The following is a 20,918-nucleotide window of genomic DNA, read 5'->3' as shown; positions in this document are numbered from 1 at the left end:
GAGCAGGTTGACTGGATGATACCAGTGATGAGGGACTTCAGTTATATGGAGAGATTGGAGAAGCTGGGATTGTTCTCCTTACAGCAGAGATGGTTAACGGGAGACCTAATAGAGGTATTCAAAATAATGAGGGGTTTTGAAAGAGCAAGTAGGGAGTAACTGTTTCCTCTGGCAACTGGGTCGGTAACCGGAGATCACAGATTTAAAATAATTGGGAAAAGAACTAGAGCGGTATTGAGGAGAATTATATTCACACAGAGGGTTGTTAAGATCAGGAACGCACTTCCATGGGATCATTCAAAAGGCAATTGGACAAAATTGAAGACGATTAATTTGCATGATTATTGGGAAAAATCTGGGGTGTGGGTCTAATTTGGATAGGTCTTCGAAAAAGCCGACACTGGCATGACGGCCGAATGGCCTCCTTCTGTGCTGTAAGATTCTATGATTCGATGATTACCTTCTGAATCATTGCAATTGAAGCTATTCAGTGTTGAGCAACGAAGAAAATTATAACCGTGATATTCTGCTTCTCCATTCCCTAATGAATATCGCAGCTCATAATGTCCAGGCGGGTGTGGGACTGAATGGGGGATAGAGTGCGGAGATTGGGATGGAAGCCCAGCAGAATGAACTTGGTCTCATCAGTTTTTGTTATTTTTCCTTATAGTTGCCCGATGCAGGCGGTGAACCTTTTTCTCGAGAGAGGATCGTCATTTCATTTCAGAAGCAAAAAGGTATCAAGAAAATCGGGTAAAACGCACACAGAATGATTCCGGACTTACAGCACATCCCTTTTAATCAGACACCGACACGGAATGATCCGGACATAAATCATAATTATGGGACGTAAGTTTCTCTTACGTTGACCATAAGATTTACTCTTTTTACAATGACACCAATGTACAATCTGATATTTCGCGACCTTACAATCTCAACACCTTCCTGGAAGGAACTGTTGCTGATTTCAGCAAACAATGCAAAACCCACCGTTTGCCGTTTCGAGAAGGATGGGACATTGACCAGACCTTCTGGGTGCAATGAATGAGAGAAACAAAACTTAAGCATAATAACGACGAGGATGGGATTCGAACCCACGTGTTCAAAGCACAATGAATTAGCAGTCCATCGCCTTAACCTCTCGGCCACCTCGTCGCATACGAAAACATGCGAAACCCCTTTCAAAATGAAAATACTGGCTATGTTGCCAATCTGAAATAAAAACTGCAAATGTGTCTATCCTCAGCAGGTCAGGCAGAATCTTTAGACATAGAAACAGTGTTAACGTTTCAGGTCGATGACCATCACATGAGTATTCCAACTCACTCAACTTGCGCCTTGTCGATGGTTGAACGTCTTTAGAGAATTAGAAGGTGAGTCACTTGGCGCAGAATATCCAGCCTCTGACCTGCTCTTGTCGCCAAAATGTTGCTGCAGCTGGCCCAGTTAAATGTCTGGTTAATGGTGACCACTAGTATGTTGATGGTGGGGGATTCGGCGATGTTAATTCCGAATCCCCACAGAAGAGATTTACTGTAATGATTCCAGGGATGAGGGGCATAAGTTTCATGGATAGATTGGAGAAGCTGGGGTTGTTCTGCTTGGAACAGAGACGGTTCCGAGGAGATTTGATAGAGTTATTCAAAATCATGAATGATGTCGATAGAGAGAAACTGTTCCCATTGGCGGAAGGTTCAAGGACCAGAGAACATCGATTTAAGGTGTTTGGCAAAAGAACCAAAGGTGACATGAGGAAAAACTTTTCTCCACAGCGAGTGTTTAGGATCTGGAATACACCGCCATCGGGGGTGGTGGAGGCAGATTCACTCATGGTCTTCAATAAGGAACTGGATAAGTATTTGAAACGAAAGAGAATAGAGGGCTACAGGGATAGGGTGGGGGAGTGGGTCTGTCTGGGTTGCACTTGCAGAGAGCCGGCACGGACTCGATGTGCCGAATGGCCTCTTTTCGTGCTGTGACCTTTCTTTGATTCTGTTCTATTTGTGGGAGGCGATGCGAAGCGACCGGAGCGTGACGTAAATCGAACTGCTCATGTCCATTCCCTGATAATAAATCCTAGTGTGATGCAAAGAAGAAATTCATAATTATGGTGCATATCTTTTATATTATACTGACTATAGGAGGTACTCGGTTCACCAGGGCACCATTGTGCACATTGATTGATACTTCACCGAGATCACCCCTTACACTCCCAACACCTCCGTCCAAGAAACAGTTGGGTGGCAATCCAGACTTTGCTGAATTGTGCAAAAAGGTGTAAACCAGCAATGCGGAAAAGCACTTCTTATCAAAGAAGGGTTTTTGGTGAGGCGGCCAAAATCAAAGGGTGCACAAATTCTAGCAGCAGTGAGATTCGAACCCACATAATTCAGAGAAGGAAGCCAGCATCTGAGACAGCGCAATTACTCACGCAAATGTTGAACCATTCAGATCTGATGATTCAGGTCATGGAGCTGAAACGTTTCCTCTGGTTCTTTCGCCACAGGTGCTGCCTGACCTGCTCAGCATTTTCTATTTTCATTTTTGTGATTCCACAATGGCTGTTTTCCTGAAAACACCCAATTTGACCCAAGGACGCAGCTCACACTTCACTTTCCTCACGCGCTTAAAGTCTGTGGTTTCCGAACAAAATCTCCTCCGCGCCGAGCTTTCAAAGGACCTTTCGCTCACGGCCAACCTCCTGTAATCGACACCTTTTCACCATTGCCGCTCTTCTCATTTCTCCTCATTCCTTTTCAATCGGACATTTCCACAGACCTATTAAGATCAAGCGGAACATTTCCGACCTGACTGCATCGCCCAAATTGCCAAAAGTGCACCTTTCAGCCGTCATTCGCAGCTATGTATCGCCGCCCGTCTCTCCCGCACATCAACTGCTCGGGGAAAAGCGCCAACGTCCATGAAAACAAAACCCAGTTCTTCAGTTAACATCCCCCGTATCACAAGATACCCCATGGAAATTTCACGGAAAAGTATGCGCTGTACTTCCGAATGCCAGCCCTGCTTTCTTCGAGCTTGTCTCTGGAGCAGACAGGCAGATAAAAATGTATCGACTGGTTTCAAGTCACAAATGAACATTGATGCGAACGGGACATGTGCCCCCGAGAAACAGCAGTCGATGGAGAGCAAACTTAAAGGCGTAAGAATGTGAAAGTGAATGTTTGAGTGGGCAAGGCCGCAGTAAAGTCTCAATGAAATAGACCATGGTTGTGGAAGTAAGGAAAAGCTGGAAGAAGCGGCGGGTCTGAATTTCGGATCATCCAACAGAGACACATGTGAGAACAAAAACAGGATACAGACAAATGTGCTGGGGCAGAAAGAAAAAGAAAGAAAGAAGAGGAATGGGAGAGAGGGAGGTGAAAGAAAGAAAGAGAGAAAGAAAGATAGAAGGGAGCGAGAAAATCAAGCGTGCAATTCTCACCCCGCAAACGGGCGCTGCTCCCAATCGGCTGCACTTCGCCCCACTGACCCTCATCCCATTCACACCATCCTACAATACACTGTCAATGCTGTGCAGAGAGACAGAGAGTATAAAGGCATGAAGACACACACACCATCCTACAATACACTGTCAATGCTGTGCAGAGAGACAGAGAGTATAAAGGCATGAAGACACACACACCATCCTACAATACACTTTCAATACCCGTGCAGAGAGCCAGAGATACTCACATACTGTCCTACAGTACACATGAAATATCCGTGCAGTGAGTCAGAGAGTATACAGGTACAGAGACACTCACAGCGTCCCACAATACACTTTAAATCATGTGCAGTGAGTCAGATCGTTTAAAGATATAGAGAAATTCACCTTTTTTTTCAAAAGTGGCACATCCCAGAAGCAAGAGAGAGCGTGGGTCAGTCTCCCTCTCCTGATAGAGCTGAGGCTTGTCAGTCAAGAGTCCTCTCCTCCGTGTATTGGCCGTGGAGGAAGTGCAGAGTAGATTTAATAGAATACCTTCAGCCTGACGAAGGTTTGGCTGACTGGCCTGTAATTACTTGATCTATCCTATTCTCCCTTTTTGTACAACAGTACAACTTTAGCAGTCCTCCAATCCTTCGGCATATCACCTGTAACCAGGGAGGATTGGAAAATTATGGTCAGAGCCTCTGTTATTTCTTTCCTTGCTTCTGTTAACAGCCTGGGATATATTTCCTCGGGGTCTGGAGATTCAGGTGGAGTGATTTGGGGACTTCATTTTCCTCTTTGCAAAGATTTTCAGCGCAGGTCAAGATCACAAGTCTCGGTCCAAATTTGGACGACTTCCGGGTTGAACCTCAAATCGTGAATTGTACCCTGACCCCAACGAGCCCAGAAACAAGAACGTGTCTTCAAGTTAACCCGTTACAGACACATTCTATGAGAGGTCTGACTGCACAATGAAAGGGCGCTTTAGAAGAGTCAATCTGATATCCGTTTCCTCCTCATACCTGAACAAATACCAATTCCAAAGTGTCATTTTGTCACTGAATTCCACAAATCAGGTAAAAATCATTAGTTGGATAAGGCACTGCTGGGAGTTGAACCCAGGATCTTCTGTTTACAAGACAGATGCTTTAACCAACTAAGCCACAGCGCCCAGCCATGATAACTTAGCCCTACCTCCTCTCACTAATATCTATCAGCGATACATTACTGTCTGTTTGGGGTTCAGACCGTTTCATCTTTGTCTGTTTCGCTTGTCCGTTCACCTGTGCATCCCGATGCTGCCTGCATCTCTCTTTGTGTGTCCATCAGTGCGTTGATACAGGGATGATTCCGTGTACTTATGTTTGTTACATTAAATAAATTCCCGGTTTAGACAATTCTCGGTCTGAAAGTGAAGAACTATTGAGACGAACTTTACAGCAAAATTGTTTATTTTGGTGCTGAAAATAAAAAAAACCGTAAGAGGTCCAAACAGGGAAAAGGAGAAAAACCTGTTAGGGAAAATGAGGACAACAGTCAAGATTTTTGCCAGTATATTAAGTGAAAGAAGGGAGGCTTAGAGTAATGTGGGCCGCTTAAAGACAGATGGAGGTGATATTGTAATTGAAAATCATGAAATGTAGAGTTGCTAAATACTTACTTAGCTTCGTTCTTCACAGAAATAAATGAGGCTAACATATCAAAGATATGAGGAAAACTATAAATAAATCAAGGGGATTCAGTATAAGTAAAATAATGACAATGGAGAAAATAATTAGATTAAAGATAGACAAATCTCCAGGACCTGATGGTGACCATCCCAGGGGACTGAGAGGACGAGGTGAGGACTTTGTACATGCTTTAGTCATGATCGTTCAAACTCTCTTGATTCAGGAATTGTTCCTTTGATGGAAACAATTTCAATGTCACTCCATTATTTGGGATGGGTAGCAGAGATGATGTTGGAAATTATAGACCCATTAGTCTGACATCCGTTGTGGGGAAGTTGCCAGTATCCGTTGTTAGGGAAAGAAAGATTGAGCACTTGGATAAACATGAATTGATCAGAGAGAGCCAGCATGGATTTGTAAAGGATAAGTCAAGTCTAACAAAACTAGTTGAACTTTATGAAGATGGAACGAACGTGGTAGATAATGGAGTATCCATGGTTGTTAAATGATATTGACTTCCAGAGGTATTCGATAAAGTACCATATAAGAGACTGTTAACGACAATGACAGTGCGTAGAATTTGAGGCAACCTAATGAAATGGGCAGGGAGTTGGTTAGAAGGTGGGAGACAGAGTCCCGGTATATAAATGACGTAGACAAAGGAATAGAGAGCCGTGTATCCAAGTGTGTCGCTGACAACAACATAGGTGTCACAGCGAGTCGTGTAGATGGAAGCATAAAGTTGCCAAGGGAAATTGATAAATTAAGAGAGTTGGCAAAACTGTGGCAGATGGAGTAACATAGAATTACACAGAATGTACATCACGGAAACAGGCAATTCGGCCCAACTAGACAATGCCGGTGTTTATGCTGCAAACAAGGCTCCGCCATCCCCATTTAATCTAACCCTATGAGCAACCCCTTGGATTCCTTTCTCCTCCATTTGTTTTTCTAGCTTCGCTGTAAACGAATCCATGCTATTCGCCTAAACTACTCCTTGTGGGAGCGAATTGAACATTCTAACCACTCTCTGGGTGAATGTGTTCCTCTTGAATGACATATTGAATTAAATAGTGACTACCTTATATTCATTGCCTCAATGATTTGGAGTCCCCACCTCCACAAATGCAAACACCTTATCTACGTCCAACCTATCAAACCCTTGGATAATCTTAAAGTCCTATATCAGGTCACTGCTCAGCCTTCTCTTTTCTGTACAGAAAAGCCCCAGTCTGTTCAAACTTTCAATATGGAGAAGTGTGAGTTTATCTACTTTGGACTGAAGCAAGACAGGTCAGAGTATTTTCTAAATGGTGAGAAGCTAGGAACTGTCGAGGAGCAGAGAGATTTAGGGGTCCAAGTACAGAAATCGCTCAAAGCCAGTGGAATGGGAGAAAAATTAATTTAAATGTCTCATGGGATGTTGGCCTTTATTTCAAGGAAGCTGGTATTCAAAGGGGGGAAGTATGTTACAGATAGAAATCTCTGCTGAGACCCCATTTAAAGTATTGCATTCAGTTCTGGGCACCACATCTCAGGAAGGATATATTGGCCTTGGAGGGAGTGCAGCGCAGATTCACCAGAATGATACCGGGGCTAAAATGGTTAAATTATGAAGACAGGTTATGCGGAGGTCGGTCCTCATTTTTCTCTTATGGATCCGGCCCCATCCGTTTACTGTGGACGGGAGCGCGTCTGATACTAAGTCAGTCAGAATCGGATGCAAATCACACAACCGGCACAGCGGCTCTGGAACTGGCGACTGGTTTTACATTGAGTCTTTTTGAAGGTATAGGCTGTACATTGTTTGTCTAATAATAATAATAATAACTTTGATACAATGAAGGTTTTTTCAGTTATTTCCCATTTCCACCCTCACCAGTTTTATACAGTAACAGGTAACAATGTTTAAGGGATGTGATGTCCAGTGTTGGTGGAATCAGTGTAATTTAACTTGATACATTGAAGAATCTCTTGTCTATCCCAGGCTTTTACCTTATGTTCAGACCCTCAGCGAGTTTAAAATCGGTCACTCACTGATATAAATAAACCAGGAACAACCCCGAAACCTCAGCGGGTATATTTGTTCCGATAATTAGTGACGGTCCCAATTCCCATTGAAATTCCAATCAGCAAATCCCAGAGGCTGTTTCGGGTTTGACAAACTGTGAAACAGATTGTTTTAAAAGCCGAAAAGATGGAAAACCTGGTGGTTGATACAAAGTTTTATACATTATCACTTTCTGTTTCAGATTTACAATTTCTCTTTGTGTGTTGCTGACAGGAGCGGCTATAATAGAGCCCAGTGACTGGGTCATGAGCTGCACTGAGACATTGGCCTGTGTTACAGACCGGCTCGTTGGACCTGCTCATTTCGACTCATCTCATTGTCAGGAAACGGGAAATTACTGAAATTGAGGCTGGTGAATAACTGCTCGAAACACCAATCCTCTCTACCACTGAGGACTGAGTCTTCCGACAAACAGAGATTTTCAATCGTGCAAGTTTCATTCACGTATTCTGCTCTTCGTTTCCCTGATCTGATTGGTGCGCCTTTCCCTTCAATTCACGACTTACAGGAAAAACTCGATTTTACAGTCGATTTTTGGGTCATGACGTACAGTGATATTTCAAATAATTGAAATCGACCCTTATTAACCCCAATATCGTCACCTACACGTTTGACAAATGCAAAGCGGCTTCAATCGCGGTTTTGCTGACACAACTCGTTCAAAGATACTGTCGGTAATTAGAGGGTCTTTCAAGTCATGACACGAACATAACAGTTCGCACTTCCCTTTTCCGCAAGACACTTCAGATTCATGTGGAATTATTTCGCTCTGGCGGTTAAATCCGTTCCCTCTTTACGAATCCACGTTTGACCCCGTGTCTTTTAGTATTTTTGATAACCGATACCAAATCGGTTTGCCCCGTATTGTACATTACTTTTTAAATATTACGGATAAGCAGAGCACTTGAGCTGTCACAGCTGTGACATTGACTTTTCTCCCTCTCCTCTCGATCTCACCGGCAACTGTCAATCACCACAATCTTCTGTCACACTTCTCCATCAGAAAGTTCCGAGCCTCGGTTTTCAAATGAAATAACGCCCATCTCTTCAATCAACGACAGCCCAGGGAGTGTTTCCCAGTTTCGTCTCACACTTTCGCCAAGTCCTCCTTAAAGTTCCATCAAAAATTGTCCCTAAGTTAATAAAAATATAATTAAAAGTTCTTATCTTCTGGGTTTTTTTTTCAGATTCCAGGGCTTTTAAAGGTCATTGCGGATATTTATCGAAGCGCATCTTGATTGGAGGCTTCTTGGAGAAATTGGAGAAAGATCACGAAGCTCTTGAAGCGCAAGCGGTCAGCGTGCGGCACTTTTATCAGCTTCAGAAATGCCCAGGTTGTGAGTTTCAGCCTCACCGAGAACAGACGAACATTTTACTCCGAACATTTTGACCGGAGTTCAAGGTACAACTGGTCTGTTCCATAACGCATCTACTTCTTAGTGTTCCCATGTGGGCCCTTGGGTTCCTCTGGCCTACCATCTTGCAATAGCAGGTGCCAGTTTGCTTGTTTATAGTGGGAGAGGGGGGCTATAAGCGGCAGTTGATGTGCCAAAGGGCCCGGTCCGAGATCTTGAAATCTAAAGAACCAAACACACAATTCTTTTTTTCGTTTAGCAGATATTCATCGGGTGGAAGTTTAGTGTGGGGAAAATTTGGAAGGGAAATCTGCTGCCTGGTGTCACTGTGTAACGGGTGAAATTATTCAGCTTACAGATGTCGAGAGGCCGTTTCCAGCTCCCGTGTGGGACAAGTTTCGCTTTTGAGCCACTGGGTAAAGTGTTATTTTAATTGGTGCTAACGAATGACAAGACATTTGGCAAAAACAAGAAGAATTGTAAACTCACGAGTTCACTGCCCATGTTTCTTGCATCATGTTCAACAGGAACAAGGATTCTCCTCAACACGTTACTGAAAAATTTATGAAAGGGACCTTCACCTCAGTTCGACGTCTACGAAGGATAATTCAGAGTCCTACCATAAATCTGTATAATGGATCGCTTTTTAATGATGAGCCTGGGTAGCTCAGTCGGTAGACTACTGGACTTCGTTAAAGTGGCCAGTGAGTTGAGTGTGCAGAATTCAAATCCTTGTTCAGACAATGAACGTTGAAACAGCTGGCGAGTTCTGTGTTTGCAGCGAAGTAAGAACACTGTGGGACAGATGATGCCTGCGATGTGTTGTCAAAGCTTCGGTGGGAAATTGTTTCCCAGGGATGGGCAGTATTGCGCTGTCTGAGGCGGCATTTGCGGCCTTCCGCCAGCAACCTGTGATTGGAGGGAGCGGGGCCGGACAGGCGGCCTGAATGTCGTTGCTGTCGTGGCCTCACTCAATCCGGGAACTGGGGAATATCGAACATCGAAAAACGGATGTGTTTGTTGCCGCGGCTGCAACGCTGTTTCGAACTGTCGTTATTAACCGAGGCAGCTCTTCAGGGTCCTTCAATGATCTCTCACAAATCAACTAAAACCAGTTGCAAAGAGTCGCTTTGAGAGGGGATTTCTGCACAGTCAGGGCAGGAAACTGGAGTGAGGGAGAGACATTTTCGGTATCCGTGTAATGTTTGAGTGTGTGTAGAACTGGACAGAGAAAGGAAAATATACCGGATCTGTATTTTATTCATATTTCACCACAGAGTGAATTCTTGTGTTTTTTCATATTTATTGATTTTTAGTGGATTCCGTTTTGAAAATGTTTCCGCCCGGTTTCGAACCGGGGACCTTTCGCGTGTGAGGCGAACGTGATAACCACTACACTACGGAAACTCTGCTGTTCAAATGCTTGTAGGAAATGCTCGGAAGATAGTGGCCTTCTACAAATGTTCTCAGTGCTGGCAGACGGGGCCGGTTCCCCTTCAGGGAATTAAATTTTACAAAATAGTTTGTTGTATCAATTTTGCAAAACTCATCAAACTCAATAAAAAGACGAATAGTTGTTCAAATCGCCATTATATCAACCAATAACTTTCTGTTTCAGACTGACGGAAACCCAACATGTTTTTCATTCATTCATTCACCAGGCTGAATATAGAAAGTTCAGAAGGGAAGTGAAAAAGGAAATGAGGGGCAAAGAGAGAGTGTGAGAATAAACTGGCGGCCAACATAAACTGGCATGTAAACATTAAACGGGCAGTAGGAGCCGTACTCTGAAAAAGGACCATAAAGGAGAGCTATTCATGGAGGCAGAGGAGATGGCCGAGATCCGATATAGATACTTTGTATACGTCTTCACCAAGGAAGAAGATGCTGCCAGAGTTTCAGTAAAGTTAAATACAGTTGAGATACTGAATGGGCTAAACATTGATAAAGAAGAGGTACTCGGAAGGCTAGCTGTACTTAAAGTGGATAAGTCACCCGGTCCGGATGGGATGCATCGTAGGCTGCTGAGGGAAGTAAGGGTGGAAATAGCAGGAGGTACTGACCATAATCTTACAAACATCCACAGATACGGGGGTGGTGCTAGAGGACTGGAGAATTGCAAACGTTACATTCTTGTTCAAAAAAGGTTGTAAGAATAAAGCCAGCATCTATATGCCAGTCAGTTAAACCTCAATGGTGGGGGAACTTTTAGAAACGATAATCCGGGACAGAATTAACAGACACTTGGACGATTGTGGATTGATTCGGGAAAGCCGGCATGGGTTTGTTAAAGGCAAATCGTGTTTAACTAACATGATAGAGTTTTTTGTTGAGTTAACAGAGAGGGTAGATGAAGGCAACGCAGTTGATGTGGTGCATATGGACTTTCAAAAGGTGTTTGATAAATTGCAGCACGGTAGGCTTATCAGTAAGATTGAGGTCCATGGATTAAAGGGGGCAGTAGAAACATGGATGCAGAATTAGCTAAGGGACAGGAAGCAGAGAGTAGTGGTGATTGGTTGTTTTTTGGACTGGAGGGAGGTGTACAATGGTGTTCCCCAGGGGTCAACGCTGGGACCACTGCTTTTCTTGATTTATATTAATGACTTGGACTTGGGTGTGCAGGGCACAATTTCAAAATTTGCAGATGACACAAAACTTGGAAGGGTAGTAAACAGTGTGAAGGATGGTGATAGACTTCAAGAGGTTATACATTGGCGGGTGGCATGGGCGGACACGTGGCAGATGAAATTTAACGCAAAAAAATGCGAAATGATACATTTCGGTAGGAAGAACCAGGAGAGGCAATATAAACTAAAGGGCACAACTCCAAAATGGGTACAGGCCCAGAGAGATCTGGTGGTTTATGTGCACAAATCGTTGAAGGCTTCAGAGCAGGTTGAGAAAGCGGTTGAATAGGTATACGGGATCCTGGACTTCATAAATAGAGGCATCGAATAAAAAAGTAAGGAAGTCATGATGAACCTTTATAAAACAATGTTTCGGCCACAACTGGACTATTGTGTCCGGTTCTGTGCACCGCAGTTCAGGAAAGATGTGAAGGCCTTACAGAGGGTGCAGGAGAGATTTACTAGAATGACTGCAGGGATGAGGGAATTTAGTTACTTGGACAGACTGCAGAAGCTGGGGTTGTTCTCGTTGGAACAGGCAAGGTTGCGGGGAGATTTGATAGATGTGTTAAAAATCATCATGAGTCTAGACAGAGTAGATAGAGAGAAACTGTTCCCAATGGCAGAAGGGTCGAGAACCAGAGGACATAGATTTCAGGTGATTGGCAAAAGAGCTAAAGGTGACATGGGGAAAAACCTTTTTAAACAGCGAATGGTTAGGATCTGGAATGCACTGCCCGATGGGGTGGTGAAGGCAGATTCAAAGGCAACTGGATAAGTGCTTGAAAGGAAAAACATTACAGGGCTACAGGGAAAGGGCGGGAGAGTGGGACTAGCTGGATTACGATTGCATGGAGCCAAATAGCCTCCTTCCGTGCTGTAAACTTTCTAAGATTTCTATGGGATGTGAGCGTCGCTGGCAAGGCCAGCATTTATTGGCCATCCCTAATTGTGCTTGAGAATGTGGTGGTGAGCCACGTCCTTGAACCGCTGAAGTCCGTGCGGTGAAGGTTCTCCCACAGTGCTGTTAGGAAGGGATTTCCAGGATTTTGACCCAGCGACGATGAAGGTACGGCGATATATTTCCAAGACAGGATGGTGTGTGACTTGGAGGGGAACATGCAGGTGGTGTTGTTCCTATGTGCCATATGCCCTTGACTTTCCAGGTGATAGTTGTCGCAGGTTTGGGTGGTGCTTTCGAAGAAGCCTTGGCGAATTGCGGCAGTGCATCCTGGAGGTGGCACACACTGCAGCCACGGTGCGCTGGTGCTGAAGGGGGTGAATGTTTAGGGTGGTGGATTGGGTGCCAATCAAGCGGGCTGCTTTGTCCTGCATGGTGTCGAGCTTCTGGATTGAAGCTGCAGCTGCACACATCCAGGCAAGTGAAGGGTATTCCATCACACTCCTGACTTGTACATTGTCGATAGCAGAAAAACTTTGGGGAGTCAGGAGATGAGTCACTCGCCGCACAATACCCATCCTCTGACCTGCTCTTGTAGCCACAGTATTTATGTAGCTGGTCCAGTTAAGTTTCTGGTCAATGGTGACGCCCAGGCTGTTGATTGTGGGGAATTCGGTGATGGTAAGGCCGTTGAATGTCAAGGGGAGTTGGTTAGACTCTCTCTTGTTAGAGTTGGTCATTGCCTGGCACTTGAATGTTACTTGCCACTCATCAGCCCAAGGCTGAATGTTATCCAGGTTTTGCTGCACGCGGGCACGGACTGCTTCATTATTTGAGGGATGGCGAATGGAACTGAACACTGTGCAATCATCAGCGAACATCCCCATTTCTGACCTTATGATGGAGGAAAGGCTATTGATAAAGCAGCTGAAGATGGTTGGGCGTCGGACACCGCCCTGAGGAACTCCTGCAGTGATGTCCTGGGGCGGAGATGATTTGCCTCCAACAACCACTACCATCTCCCTTGGTGCCAGGTAAGATTCCAGCCACTGGAGAGTTTTCCCCCTGATTCCCGTTGACTTCAAATTTCCTTGGTGCTTGAAGACACATCGGTCAAAGTCTGCCTTGATATCAAGGGCAGTTACTCTCACTTCACCTCCGGAATTTAGCTCTTTTGTCCAGGTTTGGACCAAGGCTGTTTTGAGGTCTGGAGCCGAGTGGTCCTGGCGAAACCCAAACGGAGCATCGGTGAGCAGGTTATTGGTGAGTAAGTGCCGCTTGATAGCACTGTCGACGACACCTTCCATCACTTTGCTGATGATTGAGTGCAGACTGATGGGGTGGTAATTTGCCGGATTGGCCTTTTATGAACAGGACATCCATGAACAATGTTCCACTTTGTTGGCTGTCCACCTTGGTTACCAAGTGACAGTCTGAACTTTAATGTGTTTGTTGTGTTTTCCCTGTGTTGAATTGTCACCCGTTCTCATTTAAAGGCGGTATTTTCGGACTTGGTTAAAAATGTTCCGTGCTTGTGATGCAAGGTATCTGGTGCAGTCTTTGTTAAATTCCCCACTTTCGTAATCCAGAATGGAAAAATCTGCTCCACTCTATCATACAACCCCAACTAGTGCCGCCTCAGTTAAAGTACATTAACTAGTGCCCCCCACTCTTGTACAACCTCAAGTGAGTAGATACAAAGAGTGTGTGTTTGTTTGACTGTGATGTTTATGCAACAGCAGCCGCCAATCTTTCCGTTGCTGTGGAAAGTTTGTTGGAGACGAAAATCGAATCCCACCCTGACAGTCCTGAAGCATCAATGTCCGGACTCAGTGCACTCGGCCATGCTCTATGTCAGTGTTGTCCAAGAGAAATTGCTGACTAGCCGCAGGTATGGCTATGGTGGCATTGTTTAAGTCACATGAACGAATTTTAGCAGAAAACATCTTGCACACACACAATATACAGTGAGATGTACTTCACATGTGTATATTTCATAACAAACATCTCCCACCATTCAGTAACCGAGGAAGTAAAGGACTCACAACGATCAAAAACATTCGCACTCTGCTTTTCACCATTTTGTCAACAACACACAAAACGTTTAAAGTCCGCATGCGAATATGAGTATGGAGATCAGAGGTCTAAAGACCGTGTCCATGACTCATTTTAATTTAGTAATCGCAATTGCAATTAGCCACATCTGGATTTCCATTTCGCCAGATGAGGCTCGTGGCTAAGGTATTGGAACAACTGATCAATGCCACAATGGATTGATTCCACGGGCCGTGTTCTGCTGACCCCCAACGCTACACATTCTTACAACAAATAAAAACAAACCTGCCGTGGACGGATGTCGGGTTGGTTTTCTGGAAGCAGCAAATCAACTGGGCAGAAAAATCGCCTCCAGCCTAAGGCACAAGAAAGAATTTCGTACAAGCAAAGGACTGAATGTGAAGATTGAGGATTCAAAACCACACCACCAGGCGAAACTGCGATCTGAATACAGCGCCCTCAACCGCTGGCTCATCGTGACTCCAGAATCTCGAGTTTATTGACCCCGATTTTCTCAGTGAGGCCCAAAGACAGTTTCACTCCCTCTGGTTCCCGCTTAATCCTGCTAGAAGGCCGAGAGATCAGTATATCAACTCCCCGGAGTTTCCTCTGCCTGTGCTTGGTGTATGGGGACGTTTGGTCGGGCCGTGGTATCCAGTTTCCCAGGGAGGGGCAATAATGCTCGGTCTGAGACTGCATTCGCTACTTTCCATTGGCAGCGGGTGATTGGAGAGAGCAGGGCCGGACAGGCGGCCTGAATGGTGCTGCTGTCACGGCCTCACTCACTCCGGAGCTGGGGAACAGCAAAAAACTGATGGGATTGTTGCTGCATCTGAAATGCGGCTTAGAACCGCTGTTGTTAACGGAGGCAGCGCTGCAGGATCCTTCAATGACCCCTCAAAAATCAACTGAAACCTGTCGGAATGTGAATTCCATTTTACTTTTCCAAAGTAAGGGGAGTGACATTCATTGCGGAAAAATGGGAAACAGTTTGCATCTCGCTCACTGCAGAAATATCCACGTCACAGCGAGACAGCCCTCCGGCAAACAGCGAGTCTTCTCTTCGGACCTGGTCTGTCAAGAAGAATTCTGATTACCTTTAAGCCAATCTCGGTTTTTTTATTTATTGTTCGTGTGCCTGCTCTCCGACCGCAGGCTTAATGTTGTAATATCAGCCGTGCTCAGCTGGTAGCAGCACTTTAGAAACCCGGCAATGCGAGACAATGAATGTTAAGGTAACAGTTACCCTCTGTGAGTGGAATTGAACCACCAACCATTATTAATTAACAGGAATCAATTGCGCTGCAGAGACACGATGCATTGCGCACTGAACCATTAATTTTCGGAGCTAAAGCTTCAGCTTGCAGCGATAAATATAACTGCTGTCTTAACATCAGTTTACTTTCCCAAAATAAAGGGTGTGCAGCTTGCACGAGTGAAAATCTGTGCTGTCTTATTTCTGAACTTCAAACTCCCCTTGCCCATAAATGCCTCCATGTTGAAAGACTCGGTCCCCCAGTGATGGACAACATTGATTTTTCGAGCTGTGATTCGTCATCCTTTACTTCAGTCATGTTCAGGTTTGCTGAAAATGAGATGAGAATAAATGAGCAGGTCGAACGAGCCGGTCTGTGACACTACACGCTGTCCACAAAGTTGTCTCTTGCAGTTGCAGTGAAGCGTACCGCAGTTTTCTCTTTTAAACCAGTGGTTAAAATGTGAAGAAAAATGTGCCCGAGTAAAGTTCAGTTAATGCGATTGCCGAGTGACTGGACGGTGGATTTGGAACTCCTGTGAGACTGCACTGCGCTTTGTCCAGATCCGCTTGGAGCGATATTCCTTTCAGCTCAACATTTACAGGGACAGTTCAACTCTAAGTTTCTTTTCCCCGGCGCTTTGTGATATTTCAAAAATTGGATAAGAACCGTGCTTAGCCCAACCTCGTCACTTACACGCTGACAGATACAAAGCGGCCATTCTCTGCTTCAGTGAGGTGAAAGCCGAGAGCAATTTCACGATCGAATGTAATGGCGAACAAAACTCATTCAAAGCAAGTGTAGGTCACTGAGGTGCCTTTAAAGTTCTGATTGTTTGCACTGAACTTCTTCCCAAAGCGTTTGAGATTCACGTGGGGCGATTTGGGGAATTCTTTTCATTTTATTCAAAAGTTTCAACTGCAGTTCAAGGACAAAAGCCCTGGGACCACTGTTGTTCACAATTTATCGGTACTAGGACCACTGCTGTTCACAATTTATCGGTGATGCGATCACTGTTGTTCACAGTTTATCGGTGCTGGTGCCATTGTTGTTCAAAATTTACATTAATGATTTGGACACGGAAATCGGAAGTACAATTTCAAAATTTGCGGACGACATCTAATTGGGAGCTGCAGTTAATACAAAGGAAAATGCGAACAATACAGGAAGACATAGGAAACTTGCAGTATGGGCGTATAAATGGCAGATTAATTTCAATATAGTTAAGTGTGAGGGGGTGTATTTTGGTGGGAAGAATAAGTAGGCCACATACTGCTGGATAATAAGAGTCTAAATGGAGGAGAGGAGCAAAGGGATCGAGGGGCACAAGGACACAAATCATTAAAAGTCACGACACAGGTTAATAAGGCTATGAGAAAGCAAACTAAGCACTGGGGTTCATTTCTAGAGGGATGGAATTGAAAAGCAGAGACGTTATATTAAACTTGTAGAGAACCTAGGTTAGATAACATTTCGAGTACTGGGCACAGTTCTGGTTTCCATATTATAAGAAGGATATAGGGACATTGGGGAAGGTGCAATAAGATTCACAAGGATGATACCAGTACTGAGAGGATATACTTATCAGGAAAGGCTGAACACTCTAAGGCTCTTTTCTCTAGAAAAGAGAAGGCCGAGGTGTGACCTGATAGAAGTAATGAAGATAATGAAAGGGTTTGATAGGGTAGACAAAGAGAAAATCTTTCCACTTGCCTTGTGGGGGTGTCCAAAACTAGTGGTCATAAGTATAAGATAGTCACTAATAAATCCAAGAGGGAATTCAGGATCAATTTCTTTACCCAGGGTGTGGTTGAAATGTGGAACACGCCAGCACAAAGAGTTGTTGAGGCAAATAGCATAGATACATTTAAAGGGAAACTAGTTAAGCACACGAAGGAGAAAGGAATAGAAGGATATGCTGATCGGGTTAGATGTGGAAGGGTGAGAGGAGGCTCGTGTGGTGCATAAATGCCAGCATTGACAAGTTGGGCCGAATGGCCTGTTTCGGTGCTGCAGACTCGATGTAAAAGTCGAGCGCAGAATGAGACACCTCCCTGAAACTGGGGAACTCGGGAGACAGACTTTAGAGCAAGGTTCTGTATATTTAGAATGGGGTAAATAAAACATTCATTCTGGAACATCCAGAATCCGATCAGCTCTAAAAACAACTATTACCCGGCGTGACTTGAACACACAGCCTTCATGTGACGCAATAATTAATGATGATGGAAGCAGGAAGTTGAAAAGTGACGTTCTTAGATTAACTGAGAGGGCAAAACTGCGGCAAATAGAGTTCAATGTGGGAAAGTGCGAGGTCATCCACTTTGGTCCGAAGGAAGATACATCAGAGTATATTTTAAATGGCGAGAAGCTAGGAATTGTGGAGTAGACAGATTTAGGGGTCCATGTACATAAACCACTGCCAACGAGCGTGCAGGTTCAAAACATAATTCAGATCAATAACGGAGTATTAGAAAGGGTCGTTAGCTCACTTGGTTAGTCCTAATCGCGGGTTTGATCCCCGTACGGGCCATCAGAAGCTCAATGTATTTTTTTCGGTTTTTTGCAACTTTAAAATCCAACATTTACAAGCAAATCCACACTCAGAGTCAAGGGGAATTTTTCTGGTTAACATCGATTGCATCTTTGCCCTGTGGCGGAGAAACAGATCTTTATTTTTACTTGTCTTCCTCTGGTTTGCAGATAAACGTTTAACTCGCGGCCTGTTTCCATTAATGGTCAGAAGCAGTAACAGACAGACAGAGCGGGCCTGACCGCCCCGAGATCTGGAAAAGGCATCAGTTTACGACAAATGCATCAAATCAAATGGTCACCTGGCACCGGGGGAGAAAAAGCTAGGAGAAAAAAGACAGAGGGGAACAGAGAAATAAAAGCTAAAGGAATACGATCGAAATTTTTCCCAAACTTGATTCGTTTCTATTCCACCCCCAATCCTTCAGTGGCGGATGTAAAATTTCGGTGTAAATAAATGCGAGAATGGACCCAAATCCGGTTCTGGGGAATGAGGGGGGCTAAGTGAAGCAAATGTCAGTGGGGGAACATTTAGGGAACAGCGATCATAGTATCACAAGGTTTAGAATCGTTTTGGAAAAGGACAAGGAACAATCTAGAGTAAAATTAGTTAATTGCAGGAGGGCCAATTTCAGTGGGTTGAGAACGCATCTGGCCAGGGTAAATCGGAATCAAAGATTGACAGGGAAAACTGTAATTGAACAATGGGCGGCCTTTAAAGAAGTGATGGTTCTGGTACAGCCTAGGTACATTCCCAAGAGGGGGACAAGTAGGGTAAATAAAGCCAGAGCTCCCTGGATGACGAATGATATAGAGAGTAAGGTGAAACAGAAAAAAGAGGCGTAGGACAGATGTCAGGTTGATAATACAAGTGAGAACCGGGCTGAATGTGGAGAGGTCAGAGGGGAAGTGAAAAGGGAAAAAAAGGGGCATGGAGAGAGTATGAGTACAGACTGGTGGCTAACATAAAAGGGAATCCAAAATTCTTATTTTGGCACATGAACAGTAAACGGGTAGGAAGAGGAGGGGTGGGACCGATTAGGGGTTAAAAAGGAGACCTATGCATGGAGGCAAAGGGCATGGCTGTGGTACTAAATGACTGGGTTGCATTTGTCTTTACCAAGGAAGAAGATGCTGCCAAGTTACAGTAAACGAAGTAGTTGAGATACGAGGCGGGCTATAAATTGATAAAGAAGAGGTATTAGAAAGGCCAGCGTATTTAAAGTAGATCAGTCACCTGGTCCGGATGGGATGCATCCTAGTTTGCTGAGGGAATTAGGGGTGGAAATTGTGGAGTTACTGGCCATAATCTTCCAATCATCCTTAGATACGGGGGTGGTGCCAGAGGACTGGAGAATTGCAAATATTACACCCTTGTTCAAAAAGGCGTGTATGGATAAGCCGAGGAACTACAGGCCAGTCAGTTTAACCTCGGTGAAGGGGAAACTTTTCGAAACGATGATCCGAGACAAAGTTAATCGTCACTTGGACAAGTGTGGGTTAATTAAGGAAAGCAGCACGGATTTGTTGAAGGGAAATCGTGTTTAGTTAACTTGATTGAGTTTTTTGTTGAAGTAAGAGAGAGAGTCGATGAGGACGATGTGGTTGACATGATATGTATGGACTACCAATAGGCGTTTCATAAAGTGTTGCGCAATAGGCTTGTCATCAAAGTTGAAGCCCATGGAATAAAAGGGGCAGTGGCCGTACGAAATTGGCGAAGTGACAGTAAACAGAGAGCAGTGGTGAACGGTTGTTTATCAGACTGGAGGGAGGTGTAGAGTCGTATTCGCCACGGGTCGGTACTGGGACCACTGCTTTTCTTGATATATATTAATGACTTGGACTTGGGAGTACAGGGCACAATTTCAAAATTTGCATATGACACAAAGCTTGGAAGTGTAGTGAACAGCGAGGAGGATAGTGATAGGACAAAGACAGGGTGGTGGAATGGGCGGACACATGGCAGATCAAATTTAATGCAGAGAAGTGCGAAGCGATACATTTTGGCAGGAAGAACGAGGAGAGGCGGAATAAACTAAAGGGCACAATTCGAAAGGAGTTGCAAGAACCGAGAAATCTGGGGGTATGTGTGAACAAATCTTTAAAGGTGGCAGGGCAAATTTTGAAAGCGATTAAAAAAGCACACGGGATCATTTGCTTTACAAATAGAGGCATAGAGTGCAAAAACAAGGAAGTTACAATGAGCCTTTATAAAACACTGCTTCGGCCACAACTGCAGTATTGTGTCCAGTTCTGGGCACCGCACTTTAGGAAGGCTGTGAAGGCCTTAGAGAGGGTGCAGAAGAGATTTAATAGAATGGTTGTAGGGATGAAGGACTTCAGTTCCGTTGGTAGACTGGAGAAGCTGGGGTTGTTCTCCTTAGAACAGAGAATGTTGAGAGGAGATTTCGTCGATGTATTTAAAATCATGAAGAGTTCAGACAGAGTAGATAGAGAGAAACTGCTCCCATGGTCGGAAGAGTCAAGAACCAGAGGACAAAGATTTATGGTGATTGCAAAAGAATCAAAGTCGACATGAGGTAAACGGTTTTACACAGCGAGTGGTTAAGATCTGGAATTCACTGCCTGAGTGAGTGCTGGAGGCAGATTCAATCGTGGCTTTCAAAATGGAATTGGATAAGTACTTGAAGGGAAAAGGTGCTGGGCTACGGGTAAACTGCGGGGGAGTGTGACGAGCTGGAATGCTCTTGCAGAGGGCCAGCACGGACCTGACGTGCCGGATGGTCTCCTTCCGTGCTGAAACCATTCTATGATTCTAGGATTAAAAGAAGCAGAAACTAAATAACTCAAACTGCCCAAACACGAGATCAGAAGACCTTTAGTCTAATACCCTCCCAACTGAGCGATTTCCTTCCCACTTTTAATTGAACTTTGTGTCCTTATGTTGGAAGAACATGTAACCCCGGGAGGAATTGCCTCTCCCAGTCATTCCGCACTTCATGTATAAACATCGCACTCATATACACGTCAGTTCATATATAAACATCGCACTCA

General features: G+C 44.5%; 3 non-coding genes across 3 annotated transcripts; all 3 read right to left on the bottom strand.

The window, feature by feature from the left end:
• Nucleotides 1–1,073: 1,073 nt before the first annotated feature.
• On the bottom strand, nucleotides 1,074–1,155 carry trnas-gcu (transfer RNA serine (anticodon GCU)). The gene has a single exon. It is a non-coding gene; the product is annotated as a tRNA-Ser (tRNA).
• A 3,372-nt stretch (nucleotides 1,156–4,527) lies between these two features.
• trnat-ugu (transfer RNA threonine (anticodon UGU)) lies at nucleotides 4,528–4,601 on the bottom strand. Its single transcript has one exon. It is a non-coding gene; the product is annotated as a tRNA-Thr (tRNA).
• A 5,259-nt stretch (nucleotides 4,602–9,860) lies between these two features.
• trnav-cac (transfer RNA valine (anticodon CAC)) lies at nucleotides 9,861–9,933 on the bottom strand. The gene has a single exon. It is a non-coding gene; the product is annotated as a tRNA-Val (tRNA).
• Between the last annotated feature and the right edge of the window lie 10,985 nt (nucleotides 9,934–20,918).

The sequence above is a fragment of the Heptranchias perlo genome, chromosome 20 (assembly GCF_035084215.1).
Source record: "Heptranchias perlo isolate sHepPer1 chromosome 20, sHepPer1.hap1, whole genome shotgun sequence".
Classification (NCBI taxonomy): domain Eukaryota; kingdom Metazoa; phylum Chordata; class Chondrichthyes; order Hexanchiformes; family Hexanchidae; genus Heptranchias; species Heptranchias perlo.
This window is presented reverse-complemented; position numbering and strand designations above follow the sequence as displayed.